This window comes from Ranitomeya imitator, chromosome 8, assembly GCF_032444005.1.
Source record: "Ranitomeya imitator isolate aRanImi1 chromosome 8, aRanImi1.pri, whole genome shotgun sequence".
Lineage (NCBI taxonomy): Eukaryota > Metazoa > Chordata > Amphibia > Anura > Dendrobatidae > Ranitomeya > Ranitomeya imitator.
Genome location: NC_091289.1, coordinates 21,537,199 through 21,555,140, shown reverse-complemented (window position 1 = coordinate 21,555,140; position 17,942 = coordinate 21,537,199). Strand labels below are relative to the sequence as shown.

The 17,942-nt window shown below is 42.8% G+C and overlaps 1 protein-coding gene across 1 annotated transcript in view; it reads right to left on the bottom strand.

Moving 5' to 3' along the window:
- The window catches only part of SUCLG2 (succinate-CoA ligase GDP-forming subunit beta), a 185,846-nt gene that overhangs the window by 145,537 nt on the left and 22,367 nt on the right, over positions 1–17,942 (bottom strand). The window lies entirely within an intron of this gene.

Here is a 17,942-nt window from a genome sequence, read left to right as displayed (position 1 = left end):
TCACAATTTTTGTTTACTCAGCTCCTCCCTGCACTCTCGATAGGCTTCAATAAGCAGCTGTAATCTGATCCCTCATTGGGCTTGCAGTCTGTCTAGTTTCAAGCAAGAGAATTTAGCAGTGAATGGTGAATTCAGGGGGCATGGAAAGTAGAAGTGGCTCATAAGAGAAGAAAGAAGCATATTTCCCTGCTACGATACATTACAAAGATTCCTATATTCACTTGGTCTCTTGATTTAATGAAAGATTAATTTAAATTCTCCCAAACCGCACATTTTTTGGAAACTTCTTCAACGCAAAAATAAAATTTCCAAGCAAAAACAATTACCGGTTAAAATAAACGAAAAAATATATAAAGCTGCTGGCATGGTTTTATTATAAATATAGATTTTAAGTCATTTTAAGCAAACCGTGAAATAGATTTTTCTCATCCGCTCACCGTGTCTGTGCAAGCGATGAAATCCAAAGCAATAACAGTAAAGCGCCATTTTATTATTTTTTTCTTTAAAAAAAAAAAAAAAAAACTGCTGCAAAATATTAAATATTAATTGTGACCAGTGATTTGAGCAGTCAAAAAAACAACAACTTTTCAACTCTTTTTAAATAAAAAAAAAAAAAAAAAACACTTTACGGCTGACCCATAAAATACTCCTTGCATCGTCTACACAATAAAAAAAAACGTAAAACGAGAAGGAAAAAAAAAGAAAAAGAAAAAAAAAAAAAAAAAGCCTTAAAGTTTTATGATTGCAAATGTTCAGCATTTCAACTCTATTTGTAAGGAAAGGTTGATCATAAAACCTCGCTTTAAGCTATTCCACAGCTAGAACACGTTAAATCGGAAAAGTACATCTCTTCCTTGTCACAAAAGCCTGGAGCGCAAAGTAGAACATCTGTGAAGACGCGGACGGCCGTGGTCTCTCCCAGCCGGCAATCGGCGCAGTTAACTCTTAGCCTGCAGGAAAGAGGACAGGTAAAAGGGTAGAAGTTCTGCGGAGGAGCCGTCACTCGCCGGGAACCCTCTGATCATCTCCTATTTTCCGTTCCACAGCACTTAAAAGATGGTCAAAAAGTTAAAAGATGACATTTCTTATGGGGGTTAAAAAAAAAATAATGTTCTCTGGATGCAAATATACAATAGAAGAGATCTCTATAAACTTCCATTAAAAGCCAGCAATAAAGAACGTGCGGTGGGTATAGAATCCCCAGTACCCATGCAATAAACAGAAGGGGCATGTACACATTGAGGTTTTGTTTTTTCCCAAGTTGGTGGAAAAACTACAACTGTTCCAATAGCGACATTGGCTTTCCATTAGAAAAAAAATTGGAGGTAGTTGTGGAATGTTTTCAACCAAATCTTGATATAACATATGCACCAAAATATACATGAAAAGCCTCTTATTCCTAATAGGGTTTTTCCCCCAATCTCAAAAAAATATGCATAGGCGTGGAAAAAGTCTTTCTTGAGGTATATGGGAGCCATGTCCAGCATTCATACTGGTCGGAAATCTAATAGGCGAGGAATGTGTTTTTTAACAAAGTAGAACTCGGCTTTGTAGATACCCTAAGTTCCAAGGCTAAGGTGTAGGAAGTGATCCCCAGAGCAACCAAATGGGAAAGCCAAGATGGTGGCATGCCTTCCGATCAGGGTGCGGAGCTGCAAGTACCAAAAAGGAGAGGGGAGCAGTTCCCCAAGAGGCCAGATGGGAAATCCAGATGGGCAGCATGTTCTCCCAGCAGGTTCCAGACTTGTAATTACCAAGTGATAAAAAGTCACCCAAGTGGCTGGATTGAAATTCTTGAAAAATGGCATGCCCTCCAGATTTGTCCTACTGTCCTAAGTGTAGAAGTGGAGGAGCAGGGAGTGATACCTTGAGGGCCCAGGCACGAGTTCCATGAGGGCAGGATGCCTCCTCCGCAGGACCAGTTGCTTTAGACTCAGAGGTAGAAGAGCAGGGATTGTTCTTGCATCCATCCAAAAGGAAGTTCAAAGCAAGAAGAAGGTCATCCTAGCAGGTCTAGAAGCGGCGAGATGGTCCCACAAGGAGTGGTCCAAATGGCGTGCCCTGCTGGCTGGTCCTGTTGCCCTAAGTCTGGAGCTTGAGAAATGGAAAGTGGTCCACTGAGTGCCCAGAGTGTCCCCTCCTGTTGGGTTCAACTATCCTAAATCCAGACGTAAAAGAGCAGGAAGTCTTCCCCCGAGTATGCAGATGGGGACTTCCAGGTGGGTGGAAAACCCTCCCCTGAGGGTCTCATTGCCCTCATCTCCAGACAGGCAGCATGTCCTCCTGACTGAACCCGCTGTTTTAACTGCAACCACAGATAGGCAGGAGATAACTTGCACACTGTTGGGCATTGCACCCCTGGGACCAGCACTAATCCCAAGAACAGAGCTGAGATATACCCTATGGGAGTAAAAATCCTTGATTTGCATCATCGAAACTATCACCATCCATGGAAAAGCAAGGGATAGTAGAGTACAACACTCCGCTTTCTCCGGAGGTTGCAGAGACGATGAATGGAGTGATGGAGCAGAACCATCAAGTGTGGCACTCCAGAGTGCTGTCCTCAGGGTTGTGGGACCTCAAGCGGTCAGAAAGTTATCAATGTGGACAGATGATAATTTGCACTTATGGCGCAACCCCTGTAAAAGGGTTATCCAGGATTATAAAATGATGGCTGCTTTCTATCACAGACAGTGAAACCCATTACCGAAGAATCGCAGCTCAACTTCATTCTCTTCAATGGAGCAGAGTTGCAAACATACTCAACCTAAGGATGGCGCTGTTTCTGAAATAAGACATGTCAGATCCACGAGGATCAGTGGGAGAAACATGATGCCAAGTAGTCAGATTCCTGCTCCAGATATACCGACTGACCCCATTCCGTCAGCACTCGTACTCCGTCTCACAGATGGACCGCCACCGATCAGAAATGGATAGAATATTCTGGCATTTTGTTTGTCATTGTGCAATGGGAAATTGCTTGAGGATCCCCCTTTATGTCTAGTCCAGGCCATACAAGTCATAGAATGAAGCGTGTGTTGTTACAAAACATGCAGAAAACTGCGAGAACGTAATCAAGCCTGACCACAGAGAACTGCGGCAACACGGCCAACTTGTGACAGCAGATACTGGCAATAACAGTGATGTACTCAGTAAACACCCACAGTAATTGGAAGGTATAAAGGGGGCTCTGGGGCTTCCAAAAGCTGAGCATGTTCTACAGAAAGAAGAACATTCAGACACAGGAGAAGAGCCAAACATCACCGGCCAACTCCAACATAAGTCACCGCTGAAGAGACATTATGGCTGGGGAGAGGGATGGGGAAAATCTACATAGTAAACAATGTACAATGGAAAATGTGCCACTACTCAATATATACAGAACTAATCTGCATATAAAGGAGAGTCAAATTCTAAATACATAAGATACTGTATTTATATTGTTATGATCCAGTATTATACTCCCAGAGCTGCACTCACTATTCTGCTGGTGCAGTCACTGTGTACATACATTACATTACTGATCCTGAGTTACATCCTGTATTATACCCCAGAGCTGCACTCACTATTCTGCTGGTGCAGTCACTGTGTACATACATTACATTACTGATCCTGAGTTACATCCTGTATTATACTCCAGAGCTGCACTCACTATTCTGCTGGTGCAGTCACTGTGTACATGCATTACATTACTGATCCTGAGTTACATCCTGTATTATACTCCAGAGCTGCACTCACTATTCTGCTGGTGCAGTCACTATGTACATACATTACTGATCCTGAGTTACATCCTGTATTATACCCCAGAGCTGCAATCACTATTCTGCTGATGCAGTCACTGTGTATATACATTACTGATCCTGAGTTACCTCCTGTATTATACTCCAGAGCTGCACTCACTATTCTGCTGGTGCAGTCACTGTGTACATACATTACATTACTGATCCTGTGTCACATCCTGTATTATACTCCAGAGCGGCACTCACTATTCTGCTGGTGCAGTCACTGTGTACATGCATTACATTACTGATCCTGAGTTACATCCTGTATTATACTCCAGAGCTGCACTCACTATTCTGCTGGTGCAGTCACTATGTACATACATTACTGATCCTGAGTTACATCCTGTATTATACCCCAGAGCTGCAATCACTATTCTGCTGGTGCAGTCACTGTGTATATACATTACTGATCCTGAGTTACCTCCTGTATTATACTCCAGAGCTGCACTCACTATTCTGCTGGTGCAGTCACTGTGTACATACATTACATTACTGATCCTGTGTCACATCCTGTATTATACTCCAGAGCGGCACTCACTATTCTGCTGGTGCAGTCACTGTGTACATGCATTACATTACTGATCCTGAGTTACATACTGTATTATACCCCAGAGCTGCACTCACTATTCTGCTGGTGCAGTCACTGTGAACATACATTAATGATCCTGAGTTACATCCTGTATTATACCCCAGAGCTGCACTCACTATTCTGCTGGTGCAGTCACTGTGTACATACATTACATTACTGGTCCGGTACTGATGCAAAGTTACATCCTTTACTCCGGAGCTGCACTCATTATTCTGGTAGTCAGGTTATTTTAATTACCAGAATAAATTGTAGACTGAACAAGTATTAATCTGACATGCTGCACTGACAAGGGGAATGATAGCATCCAATTAGTAATTGATACATATATTTCCTGGAGGAATAACAGAGCGACAGCACGAAGAATGGCTGTAAAGAAAAGAATGTATCCAAGTATTTACTGACAGATCAGAAGATATTTGCTAGAAAGGGGAGAGATAGGAAGGGGGTGCATGCTGCAATATCTTAGACTTCTACTTAAGTTAAAGAAAAGGTTAAAAAGTAAAAAAAAAATATTGAATAAGTTGATTTGTTTCCTGCAGGAACTAGTTTGTGCAGTCAGTAAGGAGATAATAAGTGCAGATTGTTTCTGGGGGAGGCAGCGCTGCGTGTGGGAAGTCCTCAGCCCCACACGTCTGCTGCACCATATGTACCGCGGCACACAGATCCCACAGCTCTGCGCTCGCACACATTTCATCTGGACAGGAATTCGTGTACATGGCTTCCATCACTATAAATACCGCGATGTCCATCTATTCATTACTGGAGGCCGGGGCACAAATACCAACATAGAACATAAGGACCGACGAGGGCAAAACAGCGGGCACCAAACACAGTCTGCATTATATAAAGTCTACTACCAAACTGCCGAGGACATCGCATGCCATTGTACAGCATTAAAGGGAGTCTGTCAGCACAAAATGACTGTTCAAACCACGCACAGGCACTTAATGCATCCTTCTTGCGGCCAAAGAAGATCAATGTACCTTCCCACCAACTTGTTTTCCATCCACCTCTTCCTTAGTTGACAAGTCTGGCTCTTAAGAGCCAAAACAGATGAAAAACAAGTAGGTGGGAAGGTGCACCAAAGTGTTTGACTGTGCTTGGTTTAGGACAACCATCAATACAAAATGACTGCTCAAACCAATCATAGTTGAACGGTGCACTCTTAGTGTGGCCAAACAATTCAGCCATCTCCCCACCTACTTGTCTTCCATCTATCGCCGTCATCCTCTGGCTCTAGAAAGACAGACCTGTCAATCAAAATAGAGGGGGAAAGCACAGATGGCGGGAAAAACAAGTAGATGGGAAGGTGCACTGAACTGTTTGGCCACACCAAGGGTGCACCAAGCAGCTGTGCTTGGTTTGAACAGTCATTCTGTGCCGACAGACTCCCTTTTAAAAGGATGACCATTCAAACCAAGCACATGCACTCGGTGCACCCTTGGTGTGGCCAAACAGCTTAGTCCACCTTCCCACCTACTTGTTGTCCCCCTGTATCTCTGCTCCCCTCCTCCCTCTATTTTGCTTGACAGGTCTGTCTTTATAGAGCCAGAGGATGGCGGAGATAGATTTTTCATTTTCATTTTGCCATTTGCTCAATGTCTGGTCTGTGACATGATCGATGGTGAACTCCTTTGTCTCTCCTTTTGAATGTTGAGATGAGCATTGATTGTGAAATTCAAAGGGCACATTGTGGCCTACGGCAGGTTCCTGCATTCACTGCTCCACACACACGATGCTGCATCATCTGCGTGATCGCCTGTCCTGGGCAGCACTAGGATGCGCACAATCGCGAGACGTCAATAGATTAATTTTGGCTCAGTATGTTAGCAAGGAGTCGAAGATACATGGAGGGGAGTATAAGACTGGTGGATCATGGTGCACTCTGGACTTGTTGGTGGACTGTCACTATAAGGACGCACGTCCGTATTGGAGCCGTGTACACAAACAGTGGGATATTTTCAGACAAGGATTTTTGAAACGTTGCTACAAATGATTTTTTTTTTTTTTTCATTTCAGATGCAACAGAGCAAAACAAAAGACACTGATCTTCAAAGTTGGATACATCCTAGTTGTTGGATATTATGATGGAATATTTTTTTTTATAAGTTGGATATTATGATGGAATATAGGCTGAACTGGATGGACAAATGTCTTTTTTCGGCCTTACTAACTATGTTACTATGTTACTATCCTAAAATGATCAAATACCTGAACAGTGAAAATAGGCCTGACGACAGCACCAAACCTACCATCAAAAATAGTGGAGAACACCAATGGAATTCCTTCTTTTCCACCTCCCACAAGTTATCAGAAAAGTAAAAATAAATAAAATAAATAATCAGCTCTTACATTGCGTAGATACACATTCTTCCTTAAGAAACATATCTGAAAAATCACACATAACCTTTTAAAATCAATTCTATGTTTGTTTGTTTTTTTTTGGGGGGGGGGGGAATTTCAGCGGTTATTATACTTTTCCACTCACGCTCTGGCATTTTACATTTCCACCATCTCTGGCCTTTGCAAACTGTGCAAGTAACATGCAGGATGTAATAGTGTTTTCTACTCGTAAAACAAGACGATGTGATGTGAACTTTCTCCTCTCCGTTCCGCAGCAGCTCGGAGGGCAATAAACCGCTCTGGCTTTTACATATATAAATATATGGATGCATGAAACCAAATTATTTCTCTTTAAAACAAACTTTCTCTGTGCTCGGCTACGGAAGAAATCACCAGAAACACACAGACTTCTCATTTTCCTTCCTAGATGGGGAACAGCGAGGGTAGAGACCTAGAACTAATCGTTTTGTTCCAATCAGATGTGTAACGAATGTGCACGCAAACACAATATATACCAATAGGTAAATTCCTATTGTGGTGCCACATTAAAGGAGAGGTCTCGTGTTCGCAAACCGTTATTTGCCCCCGTAATGGCCAAAGCTGGACAAACCACTGGATTCGGTCAACTTCAAAGCCCCTGCGCTCCTCTGATGCTACAGAGGCATCTAACAACGCGCAGTTTGGGCCGCTTCCCCGTACTGTCAATCTTCAAGAGCGAGCGCACTGTCAATTTTCAGGAGCGCACTGTCAATCTTCTGGAGAGCACTGCCCCCTCAGCAAGCAGATAGCAGGGAGGCAGAGGAAACGTGTACTTCTGAAGAATATACAGGTCCTTCTCAAAAAATTAGCATATAGTGTTAAATTTCATTATTTACCATAATGTAATGGATTACAATTAAACATCTTTAAAAGGAACATATACATCACAAATAGGGTCCCTTTGCTGTTATCCCCTTTTAGTCAACCTTGTTGTAGGACTCAGGATAATCATGAGCATGGTTAACCCTTACATTTTCACGACTACCATATAATAACACATTTCATTTGTAGTAACCGCTGCAGGGACCCCAGCCTGCATCTCCACAAGCAAATATATATTCATTTGCTTCTTAAACGCAAAGTTAAAACAACTTGCTAAACTGTCGTCATAAAATATTTCTACCATGTTACTTCTACACAGCGTCTGAGTGAGTCCTTTATCTAGCTGACTGGACTGCAATAAAGACACAAACGTTCCTTACGGCTCTGCCTTCTTATATCTTAGGGCTCGTGCACATGACCCGATTTTCTTGGACAAGTGCCATGGTTTTCACAGAACTCACTTGTACCTATGATATTCCTTGGAGCTGTGCACAAGTTCACTCGGTCTGTGGAACAAATCTGAGACCTGTCAGATTTAGATCTGAGTGCCGGATCAAAATCATTAACGTAAGTTTGTGGGTCTATGTAAAAAAAATAATAATAATAATAAGACTGCATTCAGATGACATCCAAGTGCAGTTGGAATTTTACAGACTGACATTATAAAGAAAGTGGAGAATCTCTCTCCATGTTTGAGAAAAAAACAACGCCACTCTGATCAAACTCTGATCAAAGTAATTGGACAGATTTCCTCGGATGTGGAGAAAATGGTTGTGTGACCCTAAGTTTTAGAAATAGCAGCAACGAGGGGAAGGGAATAGAGATGAGTAAATCGGTTCGGCTCCCTCCTTATTCAGCAAGCTATAGCGCTTACCGAATAAGCTGCAGAGGGAACCCGTCTTCCTGGCTCGCTCCTGCTGATCAGCTGTTCGGCTCCGCAGCCGCATGTGTCTTGGATGTTTCACGGTCACAATACATGCGTGGAGAGCCCAACACACAGGCTCTGTGAAACAGCCGTGACACATGTACAGTACAGACCAAAAGTTTGGACACACCTTCTCATTTAAAGATTTTTCTGTATTTTCACGACCATAAAAATTGTACAGTCAAATAAATAAGGCAGCACACTGCGGCGCTAAAACATGCAAACATTAAAATTGAACTGCATTACTGCACTAGAAAAATGAAAAAAATGAGAGCGTTTAGCGCATAAATTGGCCAATTCATGTGTACCTGGTAGCCACATTAGGGCATCTCTCGTATACCAGGTCCTAAACTTTCCTTTCCTCGCTGAGAATAAACGTCTTCATCTGAATGGGTACCTGTGAAACCTCTCCTTAGACTAAATTTCTCTCTCTGTGGAGGGGTAATGGACCTGCTGTGATTAAAACACCTGTGGCTAAGAGGCGGAGTGCTCAGTCAGAAGGCTAATGAATACAAATTTCAAAAAAACTGACCGTCACATCCAAACATAGACTAAGTGTGAACAGGTGCTGAACCTAGAGTCACCAACTCGTATACAGTCAAATAAATAAGGCAGCACCTGTTCACACTTAGCGCTGACTGTTGATCCGTCAAAGCAAGAGAACCAGCCTACATTACTGGGAGAGAAACTCCCATGACAGAATATTCTGAAAACTTGAAATAGCCTGCAAACATATAATCACTGGGACAGAAAATGAAAGGGTGTACATAGGATTTATGGTTTCATTTATTTGGAAAAGGTTACAAGTTGATAGAGTTTGCTCCTGGCATTTACAACAGATTCAGCCAAAGCCTTGTATTCCAAGGGCTAGAACTCCCAAGCAGCCCACAAGCAATCTAACAGTCTCTCGTGGGGGGCTCCGGGTCCCATCACGAGTGGCGGCACTTGATTAGTGAATTGTGTCAAATCTCAAGCAGCATAATTCAGAACTATAATCATCAGAACAGAGTGGATCAATAAAACAGGCGCGTTCTGCGCACATACTCCAGGCATGAATCAAATTCGGCCTACACTCATTGTTACATGATTACTGGTGATTACATTCAGCCTGTACGCGACCCGGACAATGTATCCCCATAGGCCCCTGAACAAAAGGTAAAAGGGATTTCAATAGCCTTTAAAAAAAAAAAAAAAAACGTTTGATTCTTTTTTCCCCTCGAACACAAAAGGTGAACTGCCTGTAAATCAAAGATCGCCATTAAAGAACAAACCTCATCTTGCGACCTTAAAGACAAGCTCCGTGTGATCCCACCACCTACAATAAATACCCACCGAGCAGAATATCGCAGGCCCCTAATTTGCATTACATCTCCGCGGGGGATTCACTGATGCATTGGCTATAGAAGCATGCTCCTGGTTCCCGAAAAACCCCAGGTAACTGTCTTGTTCGCAAGAGCCATCGTGCCCTGTGTGTGCGAGAGGAAGGAGGGAGGAGAAGGAGCTCGTTTCGTTTGACACCTGTTATTTGCGATAATCCCTGATCACATTCATCATTGGCAAATAGTAATTGTACGGCACCTTTCCGAGACCCCTTTTATATCGGGATGTCAAGGGTGGCTTTACAAATCATCCGCGCGTTAAGTGTTGCATGCTGGTTCCAGATTGATGGCCAATTTCTAACGCTGAAATATCACAACGGAGGTCTTTTGTTAATTTATAAACGGCCATTTTTCACTCGCGGAATGAAAAACGCAAAGGCTTCTATTGTGAGGAATAATAGGCAAATTTGGCCAAAGTTGGACCCGAGTCAATGAACGAGACCGTAGGTTGGAACGTAGGTCACTCGAGTCTCAATGTTAAACGCGAATAGGATGATAAACTTTCCGGCGATCGACGTCAAGAACATGCAAATAAAATGAAATCCTACGGGTTGATAATCCTGAGAAATTTCTTACAGAGAACGTAGTTGTTAATTTCCTCCTAATCACTCCCCTTGGTGAGGGAGCAGAACTAAACCAAGGGAGTGTGACTTTTTATTTTGTTCCTATAACAAACAGTAGTGGAGTGGAGGATCCTTCTGCAACTAGTTGTATTAAAGCCAGTGTCTCTCCGGGCGAGGCAGACTCTCTAGGTCGGGGTGGACAACATGGACCGAAGGCGATGGCGCAGCGGGCAGATCTTATCGAATGACATGTGGAACATGGAGGACCAGGACAGCAGGCAAGGCAGACAAGTGGAGTAGGAAACACGAGAAGACACAGAGCCAGGAGTGTAGACATACATAGAAACTTAAGATATACAGTCAGTCCAGCAGTGTTTGTAGCTTGAATAGCTCCAGAGAAGAGGTTGTTATGCTTACAGCAGACGAAGGGTTCATCAGCAAACAAAATGAATGACAGCAGAGATGAACAAGCAAACTAGATTGTTAACACAAAAAAAAAAAAGTCTGTTGCAGCAGCATTTGTAATGTGAACAGCTCTAGAGAAGATGACATGCTTACAGCAAAAGAAGGGGTAAGCAGCAGGTCTGATCCAGGAAGTAAATGCCATTGGAGAAACAAATAGGAGTTTGCAGAAATGACTTCCAGCTGAGAGAACCACTTGGAGAGAAAAGCTCCAAGGTACATGGTAAGTGGATACAAAGATACTAAATGCTCAGACACACTGTCAAGTCAACTTGACAAGGCTTTGGGTGATGAAGAGATCATCAAACAAAATGAATAGCCGCTGACAGCAGAGATGAACAAGCAAACTAGATTGTTAAAATAAAGTCTGTTGCAGCAGCATTTGTAATGTGAACAGCTCTAGAGAAGATGATATGCTTACAGCAAACGAAGGGGTAAGCAGCAGGTCTGATTCAGGAAGTAAATACCATTGGAGAAACAAATAGGGAGTTTGCAGAAATGACTGCCAGCTGAGAGAACACATGATACTAAAGATACTAAATGCTCAGACACACTGTCAAGTCAACTTGACAAGGCTTTGGGTGATGAGGTCACTGAAGTAACTTGTGAAATCTGGCACGGACCACAGCAAAGGGCAGTAGCCATAGAGGAGAGGAGCAAGGCCCGGTCCTTGAGCCGAGACAGCCGATTAACATTTGTGACAGGGAAGAGACAGAAAATGGCTGATCTCCTGGGCTGCTGAGGTACCATAGGATTTGTAGTGCTCTTCAGTTGGATCATTGAGAGGAAGTCCAGAAGAAAGTCTGCCTCCAGCACAATTAGGTACACAAACGATGGGCGATATAGCTAATCTTCCATCGCAGGCTACTGAACTTAATTCTGTTATGATTATTGCAGACATTACTGAACATTTTTTGACTAATGTCAGAATGGAAAAGGGAAACACTTAGGTAAAAATGTCCACGGAGCTCCAGTCCAAAAAGGTAATGTACTCATGTGCATCCAATGTACAGTCCTAGCTGTAACAGCGGGTATACAGCACTTCTCACTTTTGCATTGGGAGGCAAGAGGCGCGACTAAAATGGCATTTGTCAGCTCTTGTGCATGGTCGTCTGTTATCGTGCATCTGATTCTTGCCTGGAAATCTTCAGAGATACGGCATGTTGGTAGCACCCTTAACCTTGATGCAAAGTTACAGGCAATGGATAATTCTAAAGGTTACCTACTCCTTTGGAACAAAAATCTAAAATTGAAGGTGGATTCTAGGCAAATGCATGTATCACCTATCCCGCTGCATAGGTAATAAAATATTGGAAAGGTGGGGATCCCACTGGTATGCTGTAATTTTCATAAGCACCAAAACGATGCACACAGCTACAGGGCACATGTTTTACCACTTAAAGAGGTCACCGGGTAAATTTTGGCTCTTATTCTATTCCGGCTGCTCCCCTGAGTATTCCATGTTTTTATTTTTTAAATCCGCCATACGGCTCCAGAGCGAGATATGGGCCTTTTTATTCAGTGGCAATTTATTTATGGTCCTTACCTAGGGGGTGGGGCTCACAGGATCCTCAGGGGTGTGCTTGACTAATTTGAGCCACGCCCTCTTATACAGCCTAAAAATTATCACCAGTTAAAAAAAAGTCCATATCTTTGTAGCCATATGACCGATTTACAGAAAAACAAAAAAAACGTATTACTCAGAGGAGCGGGGTGAATAAAATAAGAGCAAAAACAGGCTACTTTTGACCTGGTGACAAGTCCTCTTTTAACTACTCCTAGCCTCTGTGGTGCAGCTGAGGGGTACTGGGGACCAGTCTGAAGGATTCTAGTAATTAATGGGGGGGTCTGAGTGCAGTGAACCCTCAAAGAGTTAACAATTAAAGCCTATTTGGATAGACAGGTATTTCAGACAAAATATTGTATCATCAATTAAGTTAGGACAGATGTAAGGGAGTACGATTACCAAATCAGACCGCGCAGGGTTCTTTGTAGTCTATGACTATGGAGACACACAAACAATACGGTAGAATATTTGTAATGTTGCTCATTTTCCATTTTAAACGAAGCAATAAATGTACAATTGAGGATAACCATGGGGCACCGGTAATTATATAATGAGCTAACCTTTACTAGGAAGAAAACTAAAGACGCATTATTTCATGGTCCCGGGAATTTTTTATTTATTCTTCCATTTTACATCATATATGATAAATTTGGGAGTAATGGAGCCAACAGTTCTGCCAGTTAACAGACCAGTTACAAGGTACAGGGATTTGCAGCTTGTAATGATCATTAAACAGTGAGGAAAATTACTTAACCATTAAGAAGCTGTGTGTTGTCCGCGGGGCGTTCATTATAGGGCGGCGTCAGCCTGCAGGTGACTCCCATTACAGACGGCACCGTGTGCCCTTTAAATAAGCGTCCGCTGTTATGATACTGTATAAGGATATATAGCGGCGTGTCAGGAAGCTCAATGTCGGGTTTACATCTGAAAATCACTCGGGACCAATAATGATGGGGTGAATTCATCATTGCAGGCATTTTTTATTTTCTTTTTTTAAGTCAATGTTTCTCGTGGCTGAATTGGCATTATTTGGGGAAGTTTTTTGGAAAAGCATGCTAAAATTTGGTGCATCTTAAGACATAACATTATAGGGATTGTACCAAGGTGGAAAGTTATCTTCTATCCTTACGTTCCTATCACTGGGACCCCCACAGACCCCTGTGAACGGATCGGAAGTCGATCATGCGCATCTCCGCTCGCTTCGTGGCAATGCCGAAAACCCTGCCGAATGCTGCACTTGGCAGTCCCAAAGAGAAGGAATGTAGTGGAGGGGACCATGATCGCCTGTGGCTCCGGCTCTATTCACACGGGGCTTTTCAGAGTCCAAGTTCTCAGATTTGGTGGGAATCTCAGCGATTGGCAAGTTGTCCCCTATCCCAGAACTTTGGGATAGCTTTCAGAATTGGAGCAAAATTTTAATATTTAGAACGGATTTTCCACTTTTTACTCAACCTCCCCTACTGAAATGCATTTGTGCTACTTCATTCTTCCTTGATCAGGCCAATGAAGCTGGGAAGAGTTCACCAGGCTTCAGCAAGTCTTTCCATTGAGGAGTGAAGCCTCTTGAATGTGCAGGGTCGCAGTCACCAGCCTTAGCGGTTCAGTGATAGAAGAATAGTGACGACATTGCTTCCAGCGAAGGATCAAAACAACCAAAAGGTCGGTGCCGGTTCCAAGGACATTACAGCAGGTAAATAAGCCAGACTCATCATCACCCTATACCTGCTCCCTGTATAGATTGCACTTTTGATGTAGGCAAGGGCTCGGCGCCCCATTCCAACCCCTCAAACAACATGCCGCACACATCACTTTAACATGAGCTCTCGTCCCTCGCTCCTGTCTGCATCTGATGTGCTGTGAGCAGGTGCTGCAGACAGGAGAGAAGGAGGAGAACGCGGCAGTATTGACAGAGCCCTTGGCCACGCCAACGGTTGCAACAAACTGAAATAAAACCACTTTTCTGTCCATCTAAAGTATAGATATGAGTTTCAAAGGTGCCAAGCCCTCAATAGGGCTGTGCCAGTTGTGTGGGGTTGTAATAAATACCCTCATATGGAGAAGTTTCAAGAGAACTTACAACAGAATGTCTGTGTCTGACATGGATGACCCATCCTAAGGATACTTCCTTTAATTCTTGCGACATGTTCACACTAGTTTTTCAGAGTTTTAGTCTAACCTGGTCATTTGCGTCATATTTACAACAGAGTCATTTCACTTTTTCTTTTTCTCTATTTCTTTGCCTTCAAACAGAAGTGACTAAAGTCTATCAATTTCCATAATAAAGGCCGTTCTCCGCGCCGGCATCTGCTACCCGGGAACTTGAAAGAAAGAAAACTGCTAAACGAAAGTCCAAGTAATTGGTATAAAGACTTGTATGTGACATGTTTGGCAGGAGAGGATAACAGGTCTGTTATTACACGCTGCCTGCTCTCCTTTTTTACAGGAGAGGCTATTCTAGCGAGCACCCTCCGGCGCACTACACGGAAAATATACCGACTCCGCCGCTGGGCTCCCGGCTGAAATTTTTAATCGCAAAAATCCTTTTTATTATATGAAACGTTTCTAATTGAACTTCTCAGAAGAATCCCTTTAATGAACCGTAAGAAAAAAAAAAAAGACATGCGGCGAGCGGTGATTAAAAATTAATATTGCCTAGATTGCACCTTTCAACATTTAATGCACCAATCCCTCCAGAAAAGAAATTATTTTATTTTCCCCTCGAAATAGATGCAATAAAATGATTTCCTACAACGAGGAGAAGAGCACAGTAATATTGGCGACAACGTGCGGCTCGTGCACACGGACTGGAGGGCGCACATGGGCCCTATGGGTACGCCTCTGTGCGCTGCATGTATGTAATATAGCTGTGTGTAAACTTTAAAGGGTCATGTTAGATAACGCGATTAACATGCAGTTATAAGGGTAATCTGCGGATTAATATGGTTAGAAAAGTGCCCGTCCGCTTTACTGAGTGAGCGGCTAGCGGGAGAAAATTTAACGTATTCCCTCTCGGCAGCCACTGGCTTTCAGACATGGCGAGTTATAGTCTCGTTATGTACGAAAAGTGGAAGAAAAAAAAACCTTAAGGATGCGTTTCGCAGTTACCCCTGCGCTCCCACACAGGTTCCTGTACTGCTGCGTGACCACCGATGTTTGTGAAGGGGGCTGGCTGACTGGCTCATTTCAATAGTTAAGCAAACCCCTTCTGTGTCACAACTGATAAAGATAGAAGGAGCCTGACTTAGCTACTGAAATGAGCCAGCCCCCTTCATGGTGATACACAAAACGCTCTACTGTTCCCAGCAAAGGATTTCAAGTAGTGATGAGCGCATGTTCTCGGAAAAGGTGTTCTCCGAGCATGCTCGGATGCTGAGTGTCTTCATAGTGCTCGAAAAATATGTTTGAGTCCCCGTGACTGGACATCTTACGGCTATTCGACAGTCGCAACACATGCAGGGATCGTCTGTTAGGCAATCCCTGAATGTTTTGCCGAACAGCTGCGGTGACTCAAACATATTTTTTGAGAACGCCGAAGACACTTTAGCACCCGAGCATGCTCAGATAACACCTTATCCCAGCACGTTCGCTCATCACTAATCCTAAGCGGAACTACCATACTGCAGAGGACAATATGACTTTAATTTAAGCAGATCTATGTATATCTATTTTTTTTTTTTCTCCAACAATATCTCATTAAAAATAATTAAAAACGTGCTTTTTACAAATGATCTCAAGACGTTCTATGGCAAAAATTATTCAGTCATTTTGAGACTGTCATACTCAGCCAAGAAGTGAAATTTGAAGCCTAAAATAGAATAGAAAATCAAAATTAAAAAAAATACAATTAAAACTTACTTTTTCTGTAATTGAGGTTTCGGAGAATGGAAACAATCCCAGGATTACTAGAAATGACTTAATGAACGTTTCTTGGGTCTTGAAAATAAAAAAATAAAAAAAAACCAGACAAACCATCCGCAGACGGCTGTATCGCTTCCCTCTTTAACTTTATATGATACGTTTGTGCACAGTTTTCCGCCTGCATTAGCAATGAGCCCGGAGATCATTTTGTGAAGGTTACTTGAAATGTAATGTGTCCGTTAAATAGCCTCGGATGCCTCGCAGGCAGCTAATGGCTTACTCCCCCTTAAGGTAAACATAAAATCCTCAGTAAATATATCTTTTACAGATCGCTGGGTCTTTCATGGTGCAGTTTTGCTAAGTAAGACCATTTCCGTCGGGTGAAGTGACGGGGCAAATGCATTTATGGTGGAGCCGGCCAAGAAAAACGTAGAAGTCACCACTCCAGTAGTTTTGTCTTTTCAAAGCCAAATCGCTGCAAATATAAGATGTCATAGATGTGATTCTTACGTTCAGGATTCCCCTCTACGTAAAAAAAAAAAAATCTACTGCCCGATTTCAGCTGTCTGGGTTAGATAAACCGCCATGTAATTCTCCCTATCGCCCGCAGCGGGCGCTGCAGGAGGAATGCACAGTCGACAGTTCTCCAAGCAAAAATCAGCTGTGATCATTTGATCTCTACAGTGATCGCCTTTCATTAGAAAAAAGAGTCCAGATTAAGAAACCTCGTTCTCAAGGGACAGATTCCAGTCCATAAGACATCACTGAAAGATGTTACAGTTATTTTTCATTTGCAAATGGAACATTAGGTTTGTCTAATCCCTGGCGGTTGGATAATCTGATTAAAAAAAATTAAAAAAATAAATAAAAACTATCTCCCCAAACGTAAATAAAAATGAATACTAACAGTCACCGATCATTTGCAGCCTCAAAATTGATATACGGTACCTTGGGTAGGCCCTTAATGGGCGACCGTCCAGCTGACATATCTCCTCCGAATCCCTCATACCCATTAATGCCTGGCTTATCCAAGTGCTCCTGTGTTCTCTAAGGGAGCACCACTACCACCAAAGGGATTAGTAAACCAATGCGCAGGACCCTTCTCTCTCCCAACATCATCTGTCCCGAATGATTCAGGTGCCCCCTCCATATATAACATAGGCTGTCGACCAATCCGGCCTATAATGTCCAACTTTAGAATGTGTGTCCTAAGCTTCTGCCTAAAATGTCCAATTTGCGGTGAGTGCTACAAAAAGGCCAAAGAAATCAAGCGCCCGTTGCATTTTCTATTTTTCAACACGTGCCCCATCATCCTGCATAGCCAAGGACCCAATAAACAAAGCTCATGACATAGCAAGCTGTTTCCACTAAAACAAAAGAAAAGTCTTTTTACCCTAGGAGCCAAAAAGAAGAGTCCATATTGATCTTCAGCATCGGTTTGTGTCACATGAAGGGCCATTTACATGAAGGATAAATGTATACTTGGCTGCAACTTCAGCCGAGTAGGTAAAGTCTCTAAGCAAAGAGAGGAACGTCTCAAGCTTCATTAAGCTAAAGACCGCTATAAACAGAATAAAGTTTGCAGAACCTTCAATATCAGCAAGACCGGACCA